The sequence below is a fragment of the Lissotriton helveticus genome, chromosome 1_1 (genome assembly GCF_964261635.1).
Source record: "Lissotriton helveticus chromosome 1_1, aLisHel1.1, whole genome shotgun sequence".
Classification (NCBI taxonomy): domain Eukaryota; kingdom Metazoa; phylum Chordata; class Amphibia; order Caudata; family Salamandridae; genus Lissotriton; species Lissotriton helveticus.
The window spans coordinates 451,416,166-451,434,106 of record NC_136057.1 but is presented as its reverse complement, the minus strand read 5'-3'; the positions used below and the strand labels follow the sequence as shown (position 1 = coordinate 451,434,106).

The 17,941-nt window shown below is 45.1% G+C and overlaps 1 protein-coding gene and 1 pseudogene across 6 annotated transcripts in view; one reads left to right on the top strand and one right to left on the bottom strand.

Moving 5' to 3' along the window:
- Positions 1-17,941, bottom strand: part of PHF21B (PHD finger protein 21B) — a 428,073-nt gene that overhangs the window by 347,238 nt on the left and 62,894 nt on the right. The gene's annotated exons all lie outside the window — the stretch shown is intronic.
- On the top strand, positions 10,904-10,973 carry LOC144780523 (U6 spliceosomal RNA; annotated as a pseudogene).

Genomic DNA, 17,941 nt, shown 5'->3' with positions numbered 1-17,941 from the left:
GGAATGCAGATTGGGAGGTAGAGGCCTGGATAACCAGGCTCTCGGGGTGGGGTGAGAGGACAGGAAGCTAGGGTCACCCGGATCTGGGTGGCTGGCGACGTGCCTATCCACAGGCGGACCTGTAGCGGGCCTGGACCAAGTGCCCAACAGGACGTCCATGAGAGCCTCATTAAACGGCAGCAAAGGCTCCGGAGAGCCAGCCTGCAGTCCAAGGACCTCAGTAAGGATATTAGGCTTCACAATAGCAACGGGGAGCGCAAGCGTCAAGGCTTTAGCTGCCCTCGTCAGCACCACATTATAAGCTGCCCCTTCCTCCGTAGCCACGGTAGGAGGGGAGACAAAACCTGTGTCAAGGGGAGGCGTCCAGACCACTGGCCTCCGCTAGCTCCTCTGTCCAGTCCTGATAAGACTGACACTCATGTGCCAGAGGGTCCTCAGACCCCTCCTAACCCTCCTCGTACTCCATGTCCTGGTAGGCAGTTTCACAGGATGGAGCTGGATTATAGAAGAACAGGTCTTCGGCCGGCGCCGAATGCGTCGTCGAGTGACGCCGCTTCGGCGCCGGAGCCGGACCGAGGGAGGGATCGGGGACGACGTCGTCCAGAGACGGCGTCGGGGGAGACACCCTGGAGGTCGGTGCTAGCAGAGGGTTCGTGAGGTCGAACAGCAGTGACCCGGATCCGGCAGATCCGACGGGGCCAGGCGGCGTCTGGACGAAGTCGACGACGGCGCCGGGGCCAAAGTACCCGACAGCGCCGGGGCCAAAGTACCCGACGGCGCCGAGGCCAAAGTACCCGACGGCGCCGGGGCCAAAGTACCCGACGGCGCCGGGGCCAAAGTACCCGACGGCGCCGGGGCCAAAGTACCCGACGGCGCCGGGGCCGAAGCCGCCGGCCCGCCAAGGCTCCTAGTCTGGGTCGCGGGACCCGAAGGTGCGTCGACAACCCGCGACGGAAGTAAGTGAGTCCTCATGGCCACGAGGAAGTCACGAATCTCCTCCGGCGTCGCATTAAGCCCAGGGACCGGCGGGTGTGGGCTTGGATGCGACGCCTGCGGTTCCGGCGGAACTGCGTGGGCGGTGTCACCCGAACCTCCGGCTGCATCGTGCGAGCGTCGGGGTGAGTCAGAAGAGCGGTGTCGCTGCTTCGACTTCTTGTGCCTCTTACCTGAGGACTTGGAGCCCGACGAGTGGTGATGACTCGACGAGCTGGGATGACTTCGGCCCCGCGACCGGTCCCTCGACCTCCTCCTGGACCGGAACCTCGAACGGCGCGGGGTGGACTGCCGGAGCTCGAGGCGCTTACGGGACTGCTCCCGCCTAGCCTTCGACGTCAAGGCCCGGCAGTCGGGGCACGACTTGTCATCGTGGTCGAGCCCCAGGCAATGTAGGCACCAGCAAAGGGGGTCGCTAACCGATATTAGTCAGTCGCAGTCGGAGCATAGCTTGAACCCGGGCATCCCTACCGGCACCTACGGAGTCGTTCAACTCGAAAAATGGATCAAAAAGGATCGAAAAAGTTAGTCAAAAAGTGACCAAGGGTACCACTTTTCCGGATCGGAACTGATGTCAGCGCGCGAGGGCGGCGTCTAAGTACTCCGAAGACGTCATCACGGTGCCTACGACGGACACGGAGCCGCAGATTACGCGTACCGACGCGCAGGGGTACTGCTACGCAAAAATTTCCGGACCCAGTCTGACGTCTGGGGATATTCTATGGTAAGGAATCTAATACTAACCTGTTTCTTTCAGATAAAGACAACTCTGATCCATGAATCTCCATGCTTAGAACAAAATGAAGCAAAAAGAATGATATAGAGCTGTCACTTTTCTACAAATGCACAGTCTATGTAATTGGGTTCCAAATTTAGTGATGGTGTTCGAATTTGATGAATTCGGCTACATAGCTTAGATTTAGGCTGTAGAATGGTGCCATTTTCTGCACTGGCCAATGCTGAAGGGGTCTGTGTGCTTCTTTTTGGCATCTTTATCATATACATTAACTCGAAATATCTCTTAGTTAATGCATGTTTTGCTGACAGCAGAGCTTTGAACCCCAGCGCTATAATTGCTTCTTAAAAGGTGGTCTCAGATATTTACTTCCAAAGGTTTCCTGGGTTTAGGAATAACTGCCAAAGGTTTTCTGGTTTTAGGAATATAACATTTTCTAATAAACGAAAAGGAAAGCTTTCAATTCTTTCACTACCTCATTTATTATTATTTTTTTTTTACTTTGAGTGGGAATTTATGTTTTACTTTAAACTTCTGAAAAATGATTTTAATATAATTTTTAATTAATTAAGGATTTAATTCAAAATTAAAGTAATGTTGCTAGAGCATGTTTATTTTGTGCTACATTTAAAATATATACATTTAATCTACAATAATATTATAACATAAAAATATTTTTACTATTTATTAAATGTAGAACAAAAGAAATAATGCTACAGCACTAGTAACTTAACTTTAAATTACATTTTTAATGGCCTATAATGGCTCGGGTGGCCCTCTCTCCTAACGTAATACGGCCGTAGGGGTGGGCTTCCCTTATGTAATGCAGCCCCAGGAGTGCACTCCCCACAGCCTGTAATGGCTCAGACGTGGGCCGCGCGCCCCTCCTTTAATTAAACAGTGTGGCCCCGGGCCACCTTTTTTTATCCCATGGGTCCCTTATTTTCCTTTTCAATTTTGGCCCCAGGGCATCCCTCTGGGTCTCCCTATGGGACCCATGAAATCAGGGTGTCCCTACTATCTTCCCATCCTTTTTTTTTTAACATTCAGGACAGGGGAATAAATCCCCAACTTCTATAATGGCTTCCAGCAACATTTCTGTGATGTTACTGCCAGCAAATCAGAGCGTTTGCTTCCACACTAGTCTAACTCCTGAAGGAGCGAATTGGCACAATCAGAGTGATCTGTTTTTAAATTGGCGCTCCCGCGAGACTCTAGCATCCTTTCACAGAACCAACCGTCCAGTTACACAAATATTTATTTACCTTTCTTTCATAAAAACTTGTGGCGGATTTACACCACATCACAAATAGCACAATCTGCAGACCAAGATCTAGCTTCCTGCCAAATGTGGTTCCATTCCATTCAGCAGCTTTTGTGGTAGCCCTGCCTAAGGAAGTCTATGGAAAATGCATGGGGATTTTGTGTTTTGGCCCCCCCCCTTTTTTTTCTTGGCCCCAGCTTGACATATCACCCAGAAACGTTCCATGCACATATTAGGCAAAAAAGAGCATGTTTTGGGAAAGTTTTGTGGAGATTCATCAAACAGGGCTAAAGTTATTATCAACACAAAAAACAAATTTGTATGGAAACACTGACTATCCATAGCTGTATTCGGCCTGGGGGACCCCAACCCCAGGGCCCAATGCATTTAATAATGGGAGGGGGTCATGCAGGACACATTAAACCCCATCCCTACGGGTCCAATTTCATTATTCATGGGAGGGGCACCCCCCGAGCCGTATTCTGCCCCAAATACCTGGGTCCCATAGTATTTTGTAACGGAAGAGGACACATGCAACCCACCCCCTCCCTAAGCCTTTAAGAGGCCCTAGACACCCCATTCCCCAGGGTAGGAGGTCCCATGGGACTTTAGAAGCGAAGGGGGACACACAGCCCCATTTCCCTATTAAATTATCAAACATTCAATCAGAAATTAGGTTTATTAGTTAATAAAAACCATAAACATACATACAATCCACAGCATAATCACCAATACAATACATGTAAAACAATAAATCTCCACTTCAGGAAATCTAACCACCGGTGTGACCATCACAGGCACACCAAGCCAGTTTAAAAATTGAGCATACAACAAGATACAAATATTGATATTATGATAAATAAAAAACCATTGGCTTTCCTGCATCCTGCATATGACTCACAAGGAGGTCACTAAGAGTACATTACAAAACTGATAACTAGATATAAGATCCTGAGCTAACAAGGATCGTTCAACCTGTGGAGCGTAAAAAAATCCACAGGTTACTGTGTGAAAAGGCAAAGGCATTCTAAAAATTTTTAGGACAGAACAGCTGCTCCTGTCACATGCTAGAGTTAAGTGTAAGACAAAATTATTCATGATGCTTAATGTAACCTTGACGCTATTGTGCAAAAGAGACATAGTCAAGTCTTAACAGTGCGTTAATGCAATTTGTGCGAAAAAGGCATTGGTATTCTAAACTTATTAATAATACTCCTACCACCCTAGTGATATGCGCAGTGCTTTACCAAGGTGCCCAGTGCAATGAACTTTGTCCAATTAAACCACATACTTTGTGCAGCTGTGCGAAAGGGCAATTTCAACCTGCCTAATGAAGCAGTGACAAGATTGCAAAAAAGACATACTTGTTAAAGCGCACCTGTCTGACAAGGAGGCTAAAGTGCCTAGTGCATCCATTAAAACAATAGTGCAAGGGAAACATTTACTGTGCAAGTTGAAAGGGTTGTGCATATCCCTTTCTAACCTGTGGAAGTCATTCAAAATAGAATGGCAACCTGTTTGTTTAAAGTTGATTCCCCTTTTAATTATATTTGACTCTGGGGGATGGGGTCCATGGGCCCCAATGAGGCTTGGGGAGGTTGGCTAAGTACAAAATAGTGCAGAATAATATGAGGTGTCACTAATGCCATCACAGATACAACTCCTTTAGGTGTAGCAAGTATGTGTTATGTGCAACATTGACCCTACAACACACACTTCATTGGTAGTTGAGTTCAACAATCAACCACAGATAGATAATTAACCCCTACGGCACACAGCTGTTCAGAGAAAAATAATTTCTTCAAGATATTCAGCATCTGTTCCAAAAATAATGCCCAACTTTGGACAGCTTTTATCTGTATCAAACCCCTCACGGTCACCGAACATACATTGAGAAACAAAGTTGATAGGAGTAGAAAAGTGGGTATTGTAAACAGTGTTTACTCTATGGAGACAGCTTATTTTGTACCACACTGTTTGCAGACAGTGAAACTTACATGAGAAATACACCACAGGGTATTACAAATATCTAGTAAGAACAGTGTACACTTCATGAAACACATGTAAAAAAAAAGAAACTATTTGCTTAAAAGTTAGATGGTGCTATAGGTCACACTACCTGCAGCCTTCATACCGTGATGAAAACTTTACAGATAGCCCATCTTTGAAGCAAAAGAAGCATATGAAGAACATGTACCTAAATTAGCACCTGGTGCACAAGGTCTCTCTATTCAGCTCTTAAGATAAAAAAACAGATACCGGGAGGTGATTGTTGCCAGTTTAGCTAAATATTTGTATGCTGCATGGATAAATCACAGTCAGCTGAAAGAGCACCATTTGGAAATGTATTTGTAGTTTATCTAAAATCATTTTGTTTTTTAGAAGAATTTTGCTGGAACTGTGCACATAAAATGGTGATCTGGTCACTACAAAATATTACTTTCCTCCTGGCTTTTAGTCTTATAAAGTGCAATAATAAACCAGAAGGGACGCTGCTAACTTTATATTTTTTTGCTTTTACCGTATGGAATGCTTTTCTGTAGAAACCCAAAATATGAATTACTGTGTATAGTTAGGTTGTGACATAATTGATTTTATTAGAATATTTTAAGAGGAACGCATGAGAATGTATATAATTTTTTGTAAAATTATTGAAACCATGATAATTGTGCTTCTTTTAAGTATGTTTTATGGATTGTCAATACGAAATAAACAATTAATACTACTACTACTACTACTACTAGTAGTACCTGGTGCACAGTTTTCTATGTTTTGTAGAAATTGTCGTGCTGAGACAATTCTGTTTAACCCCTCCCACGCTCATGACGAGCTCAGCTAGTAATGAGCCACGGTGCTTGTGTGCTCATGACGAGCTGAGCTCATCATAACGGTCCGAACGCTCGCACGCGGGGCTAATTCCCCCGCTGTGCTGAACGTTCTTAAAAACGGTTGTGGCTGTGTCGAGCTCAGCTCGTCATGAGCACACGAGCACCGTGGCTCATGACGAGCTGAGCTCGTCATGAGCACCGGGGTGCTGTGTGTGCCCCCCCCCGTCCCCCAGCACAGCGGGGGAATTAGCCCCGCAAGCAAGGGGTTAATAACTCAAGGCTGCTTACAATAATTAGTATCTAATATGTAGAATCTTCGCCCTGATAGAATTTATTTATGCAGAACAAAAAGAATTGTGTGGAACAAATCATAAACTGTCATCTGGACCAAAGTTACTCTTTAATTCAAAGAGTTATAACATGTTCAATAGTTTTACACATCTATGATGCATTAGAAGCATATGTGTTTTGTAAATACTTACAACCATTTGCTGGACATAGGATGTACAAAATAAGGTAGAAAAGTAATATGGTAGTTACCTGCCACTCTGTCAACTATAAAATAAACTATCACACTCATTGGATTATTTCATGAGTGATGCCAACAATTATGTCATTTGAGATGTCATAAGTGATGCCATAAGCTATGTCATAGAGCATGTCACAAGTGATGTACTATGTGAGGTCATAAGCAGTGCATGGTGGCGGAGCAAGTTATAGTTAGCTAACTATATCTGATGAATTTTCGTGTTGTTTTTTACCTCAGAATGTTAATGTTGTCACTGACATTTTCAACCAACTAGAACATTACTTTAACTCTTGCTTTTTCAGTAAATACACATATATATATATATATATTGAAAGTAACTTTTCTATCTCCACTGACAATATGATGCATTGGCACTTTAAATTGGGGCTTGTCATCACGCATGGTCATTTGAACAAGGCCGCTTGGACGGCCGAAACGCGGCTTGACTATATGTAGAAAATAAATAATGCTGGCACAAAAGTTGGTCTACGCCCGTGATTCCGCGTCTAAGCGGGAGAATATTGCGAGTTTCTGCTGATTATATATATATATATATATATATATATATATATATATTATATTCCATATATATATATGTATGGAATATGCTACTTACCAGTATGCATCTGTTCTTGGCATGTAGGGCTGCTGACATTCATATCTTGTGCATAGATTGCCGCCTAGTGTTGGGTCCGGATGATTGCACCTTGTTGTCCTGGAAGAGTCTTCGAAGTATCACGAGATAGGTGACTCCTCCCCTGGACTACAGTGCGCAAGGGCATCTTCTCCATCCTCAGATTGTTTTTCGCCATTGTGGCAGAGATGGAGTATAGCAAAGTAAGAGATTGCCATGCAAAGGAGAATATCGCAAGAGAGAATACTGCAGCTGCAACAGGCACCTGGGAGGAGGGTGGACGATATGAATGTCAGCAGCCCTACATGCCAGGAACAGATGCATACTGGTAAGTAGCACATTCCGTTTGAGGCATATGGGCTGCTGAATTCATATCTTGTGCATAGACTGTATAGCAGTGTCTCCTCTAGCGGTGGTCACCTGTACCAGCTGCAGCAGTCTGAAAAAGAGTTTTAAGGACAGCCTGGCCTACAGCAGCTTGCTGCTTTGATTGCACGTCTACACAATAGTGTTTAGTGAAAGTGTGTATGGTAGACCATGTTGCTGCCCTACACATGTCTTCAAGGGGAATATTCCCTAAGAAAGCCATGGATGCCCCCATTTTGCGCGTAGAGTGTGCTCTTGGGGGAACTGTTAGAGTGCGTTTAGCTTTTTGATAGCATATCTGAATGCATTTAACTATCCATCTGGCTATTCCTGATTTTGAGATGGGATTACCTTTATGTTGCGGTGAAAAAGCAACAAACAGTTCCTTTGTTTTCCGAAATGATTTAGTCCTGTCAACATAATATAGCAGAGCTCTCTTTACATCTAGTGTGTGTAGGGCTCTTTCAGCTACTGATTGTGGGTTTTGGAAGAAAACTGGCAGTTCTATTAATTGATTGATATGGAAAGTGGATATGACTTTTGGCATAAACTTAGGGTTTGTCCTAAGTACTACCCTATTTGCATGTACTTGCATGAAGGGTTCTTGAATTGTTAGTGCTTGAAGCTCACTTACTCGCCTGAGGGAGGTAATGGCAATCAAGAATGCCACCTTCAAGGAGGAGCCAAGCCGGCGACCGCAATGGCTGCCTAGTCCCTCGGCTCCGATCACCATCTCCTCCCGAGACCACATCCTGCATGAACTACCGCAGCACGACGGAGCGCACGGGGACATGAAAGCATCCGATTACCGAGGGTGAAGTCCCGAGGTTCGTGTCTGCTTGTGGAGGTGAGATATGGTCGGCGACGTTCGCGGCCCGCAGCGGCCCTGAGACCGGGGACTCGGCCATACTGTGAAGCTGGTCCCTGAGTGAATAACAGCGGCCGCCGGTGGCCTGGAGGGACCGGTCAGCTCCGAAGTGGCTTGTGGAGGCGGTTCTTCTGGCGGGCCCATATTGGCGGACTGTGGGCGCGTGGGAGGACCGAGACTGTCACTCTGCCTCCGTGTAGATAGATAGTGCGACACAATTTCCACTTGTTCTCCGCCGAGAAGTGTTTTGTTACTCGTCCCGCTTCTGGCGGGAGGCTCCCGAATTTCCGGCGAGCCGCCGCTCAGCTGAACTGACTCCAGCGGCGACTTTTCATTGATCTCGGTGGCCCTGCCGGCGGAGTTACACTGCTCGCTGCGTTGCCGCCTGTGCCATAGCCTCGCTCCGGACCTGCTTTGCCCCGTGCTACTATGGAGAAGGGGAACATGGTACACGGGGGCACGGAACAGACTTGCGCCTTGGCGATCTGATGGCCTCCCTCGCTGCCCTCCGTGACACCTTGGTGCAGGGCGCCCGACTACTGGGGGGCAAGTTGGATATGGTAACCCTCGCGGTGGAGCGAATGAGATCGGCTGACCCGTTACCACATGGCGAGACGCCGTCTTCAGCGCCCAGATGCTTCAAGATGGCGCCCAGATGCTTCAAGATGGCGCCCATTACTTCAGCTGGAGGGTCCGAAACACTGTGCCTCGCGACATTCCATGATTGTACTATTGGATGCACTGGACAGTCTGGAGGCGCTAGACTAGATTTGACTGAGGGATTCTTTTCCTACGACCTGCTGCTGAAGATCCTGGTGCTGCTCCTGCCGTGTTTGGACATTGAAATGTTGTTCTCCTGTGATACTTCGTTGCTTGAAGTGTGGAAGGTCTGTTCTCATGCCAGGTCTTGCCCGTCGCACTTGCTGGAGTTTGGTAATGTTACTGGATCTGGTGATATCCGTAGGACTGGACAAGGATAAATGACTCTCCTTCGGGTCCTCGTCTTTTGTGCTGGGGGCTGTGGGGGTCGCGCGACACGTCGCCTTATATAATGCTGCGCTGGGATGATTTTGTCCCTTGTGACTTGTTTACTTTGGTCTGACTCTTGCTGCTTTAGTTCACATCCTGTGCAGATATAACGATTATGTGAGGGAGAGGCCGAGGGACTGCTGTAGATTTGCTCTCCATTTTTGTCTATGGCTTATGTTGCAAGGGGTACTGCTTTCATAACGTTGTTACTACAGTGGGTATTGCTGCTTTGGGGAGCGGAATGTACTGTTTTATAGTCAATCCTGTTTCATGCTTCCTACTGCTTACGCTCCGCTCGCAATAGTCCCGACTGTTCATACCTTGCTCGATGATGACCCCTTGTACTTATGGGTTTTGATTGCCGGCGGGGGGCACCGGGTGCGGGTCTGTTCCCCTCCTCCTCCATTCTTTATATTTTTCCCTACTTTGGGGCAGTTCCGGGGCGACAGGCACGCTGTTAGTGGATTAGGCCGTAGCCATTACAGGGGTGCAGGGTGGAGGGTGCGGGGGGGGGTTTGTTATTTTAGTTTGTTTTGTTCTATGGTCCCTATCGCTCTTTTCCGGCTTTGGGAGGGTTCTTTCCTCTTTAATAGGGTTGGCTGTCTCTGGGTCTCGCACCTTTTTCTTTTTTTCTTTTTCTTTCTTCTTTTCCTGCATCTCAATTAGCCTTTGTTTCCTGTTCTTGGGGGTGGGCTCTCTGGGATCATATTTGGAACTGTTGCTTTCTGTAATGCTGCTTATTGTCCAGTCTTATCGCTGCGGCTGCTTATTGTATGTTTGCTGTCCTCATAGCCTATCTCCGATTGTAAATGGGGTGCGTCCCCCTTGTTTCTTTTGTGTCCCTTTATGTAAGGTGTGCAGTCCTGGTTGTTGCAGCCCCCTCTCTTCTTCTAAATTTAAAAATGAAACCTCGTATCCTGTGTTGCGCACCCCGCAGTCACGTCTGGTGTACTTTGTAATATCCGGATTATAGATTGGCCTACGGTTCTCCTGTTTCTATTGACTGTCTTTGCGGCCGGCCATGATGGTTGTGGGCTTGCGCATGTATCTCCTATATTTCTCAATAAAGGTTTTCAAAAACAAAAAAAAAAAAAAAAAAAGAATGCCACCTTCCATGTTAGAAATTGCAATTCACATGAGTGGAGTCGTTCGAAAGGAGGACCCATAAGTCTGGTAAGTACCAAATTTAAGTTCCAGACTGGTGAAGGTGGGTGTTTTGGAGGGATTATCCTTTTAAGACCCTCCATAAAAGCCTTGATTGGTGGTACCCTAAACAGAGAAAGGTGTTGCCTGTTTTGGAGATATGCTGCTATAGCAGCAAGATGTAGCCTTATAGAAGAGTATGCTAGATTGCATCTTTGAAGATGCAAGAGGTAACAGATAATGTTTTGGATGGAAGCATCCAATGGATTGATTTGGTTATTGTTGCAATAGATTACAAATCTTTTCCATTTAGCTGCATAGCATGCTCTAGTAGTTGGCCTTCTTGCCTCCTTGATAATGTTCATGCAATCAGGAGGTAGGTTAAGGTATCCGAACTCTAAGACCTCAGGATCCAGATCGCTAGGTTCATCTGATTGGGATCTGGACTTGATCAAGATTGGACGCATACCTTACCCCCAGGGTGAAATTACTCTTTTGTAACCAGGGACTTGTGTGCTCGCTTCGGCGGCACATATACTCAAATTGGAACGATACAGAGAAGATTAGCATGGCCCCTGCGTAACCAGGGGCTTGTGGTGGCCAAGCGTGACATAGCGAGTCACTGGGGTCCCCCTGGGGTCCTGACTTTGGGGAAATGGAAGAAGGGGATGGACCTCTACATGGCGGCGGAGAAGGTTACTAATAGGAGTAGAGGTTGCCCACACAAAGCTTTCAAGGTATGGGGTGTTGTTTGAAACACTATAATCTACAGTTTCCTTCAGATATGATGGAATCCTCTACCTGATTTTAAACCCTGTTGTGTACTGTGTTGTTGTTCTGCCAATCAATGTATGTTTTCCTTGTTGGAGCAATGCATTGTTGTCCTACACTTGCCCTGTGTGCAAGGCAGCCTGTGTACACTTGCCTTCTCTATTGTTGTGTATTTATTTTGGGTGCAATGTTGCGTCCTTATTGCCGTTTGTTTATGTGCACTGCCACTGAGGGTAGGCTAAGGTCTAGGACCTCAGCCACCTTTCTCACCACCATAGCAAAAGATACTACACCTCCTCCATAGCCACAGTAGGAGGAGAGATGATGCCAGTATCTGGAAAGGTGTTCAGTCCACTGGCGTCCACCGGATCCTCACACCAGTACATGCTGGGATCTAAGGGGTGGTATTCTTCATGGTTCAGTCCTCTCCTAACCCTCCCTAGGGCTACATTCTGGAGAGTATGGCTCCAGTCGGCGCCAGAGTCAGAGACGCCCCTTCAGCTCTGTGTCGGGGATGAGAATGAGGATGGGACCGCTGGGGGAAAGCCGGCTGAGCCGGGAGCGGCGACATCGGGACTAGCGTCTGGGAAAGTCGAGATGGTATGACCAGTACAGGCCCAGATTTATCCATGGATCCAAAGGGGCTGATTGGCACCGGGGGTGGAACCCCTGGAGGGGAGCCAGTATAGACACTACTCGACCCCTCTGGCCCTAAGGCGCACCTGTGGGGAGAGTCCATTCAAAAATGACTTGCATGGCCTCATAAAACTCACAAACTTCAGCGGGAGTCGGTCCCAGAAACTCAAGGAGGCGTAGAGCTGGCCCAGGCGCAAGCTCAACCGCGGAGCTAGGCCTCAAAGAATAATACTCCTTCGTCTGTCAGATGACTTTGATGGACAGGGTGAAGTTGAAGACCTCATAGACGCGAGGGACTGTGACAGAGATCGATGGCTCCTTGACCGATCCAGGGACCTTCCTCTCTACTGTATAATCCACCCCACTAGAGCGGGGAACAGCCTTTACGAAGCGGCTGTTACACCGCGTGCCGTTACAATGCGTTTTTTTCAACGCAAGTCGTTACCACGACTTGCGCTGGAGGGTGCTGCAGGACAAGGAATTTTTTTATTTACTATCCAACACCTTCCCTACTGTACGTAGGCTGGTGTTTGAATAGTAAATTAAAAAATTCCTAAGTCCGCACCCCTCCAACGCAAGCCGTGGTAACGACTTGCGTTGAAAAAACCGCGTTGTAACGACACGCGATGTAAAAGCACGCGTTGTAAAGCCGTACAACCCACTAGAGCCTAATTCAGAGCTAAGCTCTACAGAATGGAGAATTACTGCATAAAAACAGGGTTTTTTGGTCATAAAACTACACAGAATTTGAGTGAGGGGAGGAAGTGGGGTTTAGAGAGTAGGGGAGGGCAAGGAAAGATCTGATGGGAGAGCATTGCATGCTCTCCGGCAGAAAAAACATTGGAGCAAGAGGGTTTGCTTGCTGTTGCAGTTAAAACCTTATGTAATTGTTCTGTCTGGCATTACCAGCCAGGAAAATCGGATCTGGTTCTCCAGCACGCGGTAAAAACAGGATGTGGGACAACCTGTCCACTTAGAATCATGAGAATAATTCCGCTCAGCCTGACTCATAATCAGGACAATAGGGGGATAATTTGTATTTCAATGTACACTAAGAGGCACCTGTGATAAAAGCAACGAAGAATACTCGGACCAGGTAAGACCTAGTGGATAGTATATTTACTAAGCTAGATGACTCGCCACAACTAAGGGCCTGATTTCGAGTTTGGCTGGCGGGTATTTACTCTGTCAGGGTGATGGAGTAAAGTTCTCTGTTGCTCTGCGGGAGTACGCAACTTTAAATGCATTGAAAGTTTGACAGATGACACTGTCAACATGATGGAACCTTGCAGCAAACTTTCAATGTTTTTTATTTAAAAAAATATTCCCAAAGCAGAATTTTCTTTTTTGAAAATAAAAAAAGTAAAACCCTAACCCCCTCACCAAGGGAGTTTTCTGCCCTGGCGTGGGGGTAATTTTACAGTTTTCACTGTCCCTTAACACTCGGTGTTACTTGGCAGTGACAGACAGTGAAAACTGACCATCTGTCCACCCTCTCTCAATAGGGTGGGCGGACTAATGGCCAAACCTCTGGCGACCCTTACTCTGTTGGTCCTCTCCTTAAATGTAAAAACGCTGTTTAGTCGTATTTACAAAATGCTTTATTTTTTTACATCATTTTCATTTATTGTACAATAATACTTGACTTTTATTATTCTATATCAACACTTCTACACATGAATTTGTCTTCATATTCAGCAGTATTGTACAATACTGCCATCTCTGCTGGTGACAATGACGATCCCATGGCAGTCTCTTTCGGTTGTATGTAAAAGTCTCCATTGAGGAGAAATAAATAATTTGTAAGTGAAATTTTAGCTGGTCACAGTATGTTGTTCTTAGGTATGTGGTCTCAACCTTTTGTTCAGATATAGTTATATACTCTCCAGTGTTTCATTTTGGCTAATGTTAGTGTATAACCAGAAAACACATTTTTTCACCCGATATTGTATTTCTCTATTATTACGGCATCCCTTATATACATTTTTTATGACATCTGCTGTTTAACTCTGAAAACTGGTAAAAGGGTTTCAAAAAGAAATCCACATATTGGGAAAGTGTCTTAACTAAAGGTGGTTTTAATGAATTATTGTGTATTTTGGAAAGTTTGTGGTATGCTATTTGTCAAACATTCGAGTCCTTTATATCTGATACATCACTCATCAAAACCATACTGAATTTTCTGATTTATATAATTCATTACATGTTGTGTGCTGTCAAATCAAGTTTTAGATCATAAATGTCATCATTGATTAATCCTTCCTCCATGTACTCGTTTTTATTGATTACTATGATTGCCCCACCTTTGTCCATAGGATTGATTACAATGTCTTTTAATAGTTTTAATCACACCAAGTAAATGGCATTGAAATGATAATTGACCTTTACTTTTCTTTCTCGCCTAAATTTCTTTAAGTGCCCGATACACATCACAAGTATTGAGTAAAGGGCTTTGTTCCTTCTTTTTTCCACAAGGGAGACCTGTTTTTTTAACTGTGCTCTGATGATATGAACTGTGCATATAAAACACAAAGTTTTTTTGTTAAGAAAATTAGATCCTTGTACTTCATGCTCTCGAGCGCTGATATTAGAATAGTAAATTTCATGTACTGAGGTATAATGAATGAAAATGATTCACAAAGCTAAACGTATAGGTTTGAGAAAGTTTACCCTTTTCACAAAACTACATTCTAATAGTAAGTTTATGAGTGTGTGGACTCTGCAGTGGGGGGCGGGGGCTCCGCACATAGGAAGATAGGATAGGCCTAATTTTTTACGTGCGAACTCTCCGGACTCGTAAACATGCTATTAAAATGCAGTTTGGGGAAGACTGGAAAAGCACAAACGCGTAAGTTTACTTTTGTGAATCAGACCTTCTACGTACATTTACCATTGGCCTGTAGCAGAGGTTGATCCACAGCAGAGGCATAGCTTTGTTTGATGAACAGATACATCTTATTTGGCTACAGTGCCTGAGAATCACCTAGAGATATGTATAACTCCAGCACTGTCAAGACTATACCTAAAGAACAATATGTGCTTTATGCTCTTTCATGATTTAAGTATAAATAAAGTATTTAAAAAAACAAATCTTGGTTAGGAAACTTTTTGGATTTAAATTGCAATGAACACAAAAGTCCTAAAGGAATGCTTTCACCATTACACTAAAATTAATGTGATAATTTGTGAACATGTGGTACAAATTATTATCCTTGTTACAATATGCTGTTCATGAAGAACTAGCACTGAAAGAATACTACTTCTAACAAAAGTAAATTTGGAACCAAGAGTTGTAGTGTGCACTCCGTCAGACAACTACTGAAGATAGTGGAGGTACTAAAGCTGCAAGGCCATTGAAAGTAAGAGACTGGAAGATAAATAAGAGAGAGAAAATGGTACAGAATCCAGACCAATGGAAACAATGGAACAAGATTTAAGGTACAGAACTAGCATGCCAACTTAAGTCACATAATCATTGCATCACAGAGACCTGGCTTAATGAGATCTCCCCACCATGATTAGATATGCTTGTGCCCCCAGGTTTTACTATCATCAAGAAAGATAGGAAAGATCAACGAGATGGAGGCGTAGCTATCATTCACAAGGACTACATCAACATCGTTGAAATGGACTTGTGTAAATATAGCGCCTTTGAATGCCTTGCTGTCAACATCAAGACTAAGGAGAATAGTTCAATACTCTGTCACCTTCTCTATTACCCACCAGGTAACACCCCCCACATTCGGGGAACACTTCTCTGACCTGATTGCACATTGCGCACTCGGAGACGCTAACAACCTAATCATTGGTGACATTAACCTACGCTGGAACGAAACGAACAACACGCTAATTCAAACTCTAAACAATCTTCTATGTGACAATAATCTATCCCAATACTGTTCAGAGGAAACTCACAACAAAGGAGCAACCTTGGATGCCATCCTCGCTCATCAAGACGCAATCACGATCAACTACATTCTACCTGTGGACTGGTCGGATCACCACATGATCTTATTCCACATCAACTAAAGAGTGCTATCCCTGCCACCCGCACAAGACCCACCCAAATGGTCTAGAAATCTCACCAAGATTTCCCTAGGGCGTCATGGAAGAAAGCTAAGCTCGCTCCTCCCCAGCGGCAATGAACACCTCTCCACAACAGATCTCACCTCGCTCTACAATTCTAATATGGTGGTCTTGCTTGATCAACTAGCACGCCTGAAAGAAAAAAAAAAGCCAAGCTATTCCGTCCAGATCATGGTTTGATTCAGATATCAACAAAGAAAAGGAGACAATTAAGAGCCTCAGAAAGACACTGGAGGAACAATCCTACTAGTATCCACCGCGATCAACTCAGAACAGTCCAGAAGAAGTACAACAGTCTCATCAAGAACAAAAAATCCAAGTTTTTCTGCTCCGCACTAGATTGCGCAAAGAACAGACCCAAGGAGCTCTTTAACATCATCAGCCAACAAACCTCCAAACCCGCTACGTCCTTAGTGCAGGCATCCAAAGAACTTTGCGACAACTTCACCAACTTCTTCAATGACCAGATCTCCAAGATCGAGAACTCACTGGTCCTCAATAACCCCCCCCTTTATAATAGCAGCCCGTCTGAGGCGTATGGCACCGCTCCCCTACACCACACTAAACCCTGGTTACCCTTGTCCACCCCATTCTAGAAGCTGAGATAGTCAAATTGATCTCCACATCCAAACCTTCCTCCAACGTCCTAGACCCTTTACCCGCGCGACTGACCAAAAAGCTGAAATTCTCCTTAGCCCCACTCTGGTGCAAGATTATAAACAGCGCCCTATAAAGCGGAATCGTTCCAGACTGCCTCAAAGTGTGACAAGTCACCCCACTGCTGAAAAAACCTGGCCTGGATACAACTGATTTGAACAACTTTAGACCTGTCTCCAACCTTCCTCTTCTATCCAAAATGTTAGAGAGATGTGTACTCCAACAATTAACTCAACACATGGACAGTATCAACCTCCATGACTCCCATCAGTCTGGGTTCAGGAAAGGCTGCAGCACAGAAACCGATCACTTGACTCAGATCAATGCTGTCTCCTCAACCTATCGGCAGCATTCGACACAGTAGATCACAAACTTCTCATCAAGGCTCTCCAAGAAAGGGCCGGACTTAATGAGGTGGTCCTCAAATGGTTCTCCTCCTTCTTACACAATCGCTCCCAGAGAATCAAAATCAAAAACTTTGTCAGACCTTCAACCAGTCAGCAGGGGAGTTCCTCAAGGGTCAGTGCTCTCCCCCCAACTTTTCAACATCTACTTGAAACCCCTCACCACCCTACTCAAAAAAGCTAACATACCCTTCCACCTTTATGCAGATGATACTCAGATTTACTAAGAAATTTCCTCTGTTAAAGACATTCAAAGACTCAATGGCATACTGAGGAAAGTGCAACTCAGGCTGTCAAGTAATCACTTAAAACTGAATCCTGACAAAATCAAATTACTCCTCATATCGAACAAAGTAGAGAACCCCTAAATGGTCGATTGGTTAAAAGCTATCGATGCGCTCAATGGAAGCCTCACCCTGGCCGACTCTGTTAAATCACTAGGCATCACCTTAGACCCGAAACTCGACATGACCAAACACATTAAGATCTCAGCTAAGAGCGCCTTCCTCAACCTGAAGCTATTGAACAAAATAAAACCTTTCATCCCGCCCAATGATCTCAAACAAGCCACCGAATCATTGGTGCCGTCAAGATAAGATTACAGAAATGCAGTCCTCTCGGGAATAGCTAAATCACATTTTGCTCCTTTTAAAACTACTCTCAACGCGGCTGCCAGAATGGTCACTAGAATCAAGAAATGTTATCACATCTCACCTGCACTCAGAGAACTCAAGTGTTTCCCAGTAGAAATGCGGGCAAACTTCAGAACAGCCTGCCTCACACACAAAGCCCTACACACCGACAAACCTGAATACCTGGCTGCCAAACTCAAACAAGCATTTACAATGCAACGGTCTCGCCTTTGCAAAAGTTAGAGCTATTGGCATTGTAAATGACAAAATTGTTATTTATGTGTTGGTTTTGAAAACAGATAAATAAACGGCACTGTCATTTACAATGCCAATAGCTTAATCTCTCGCAAATGTGAGACCTATTG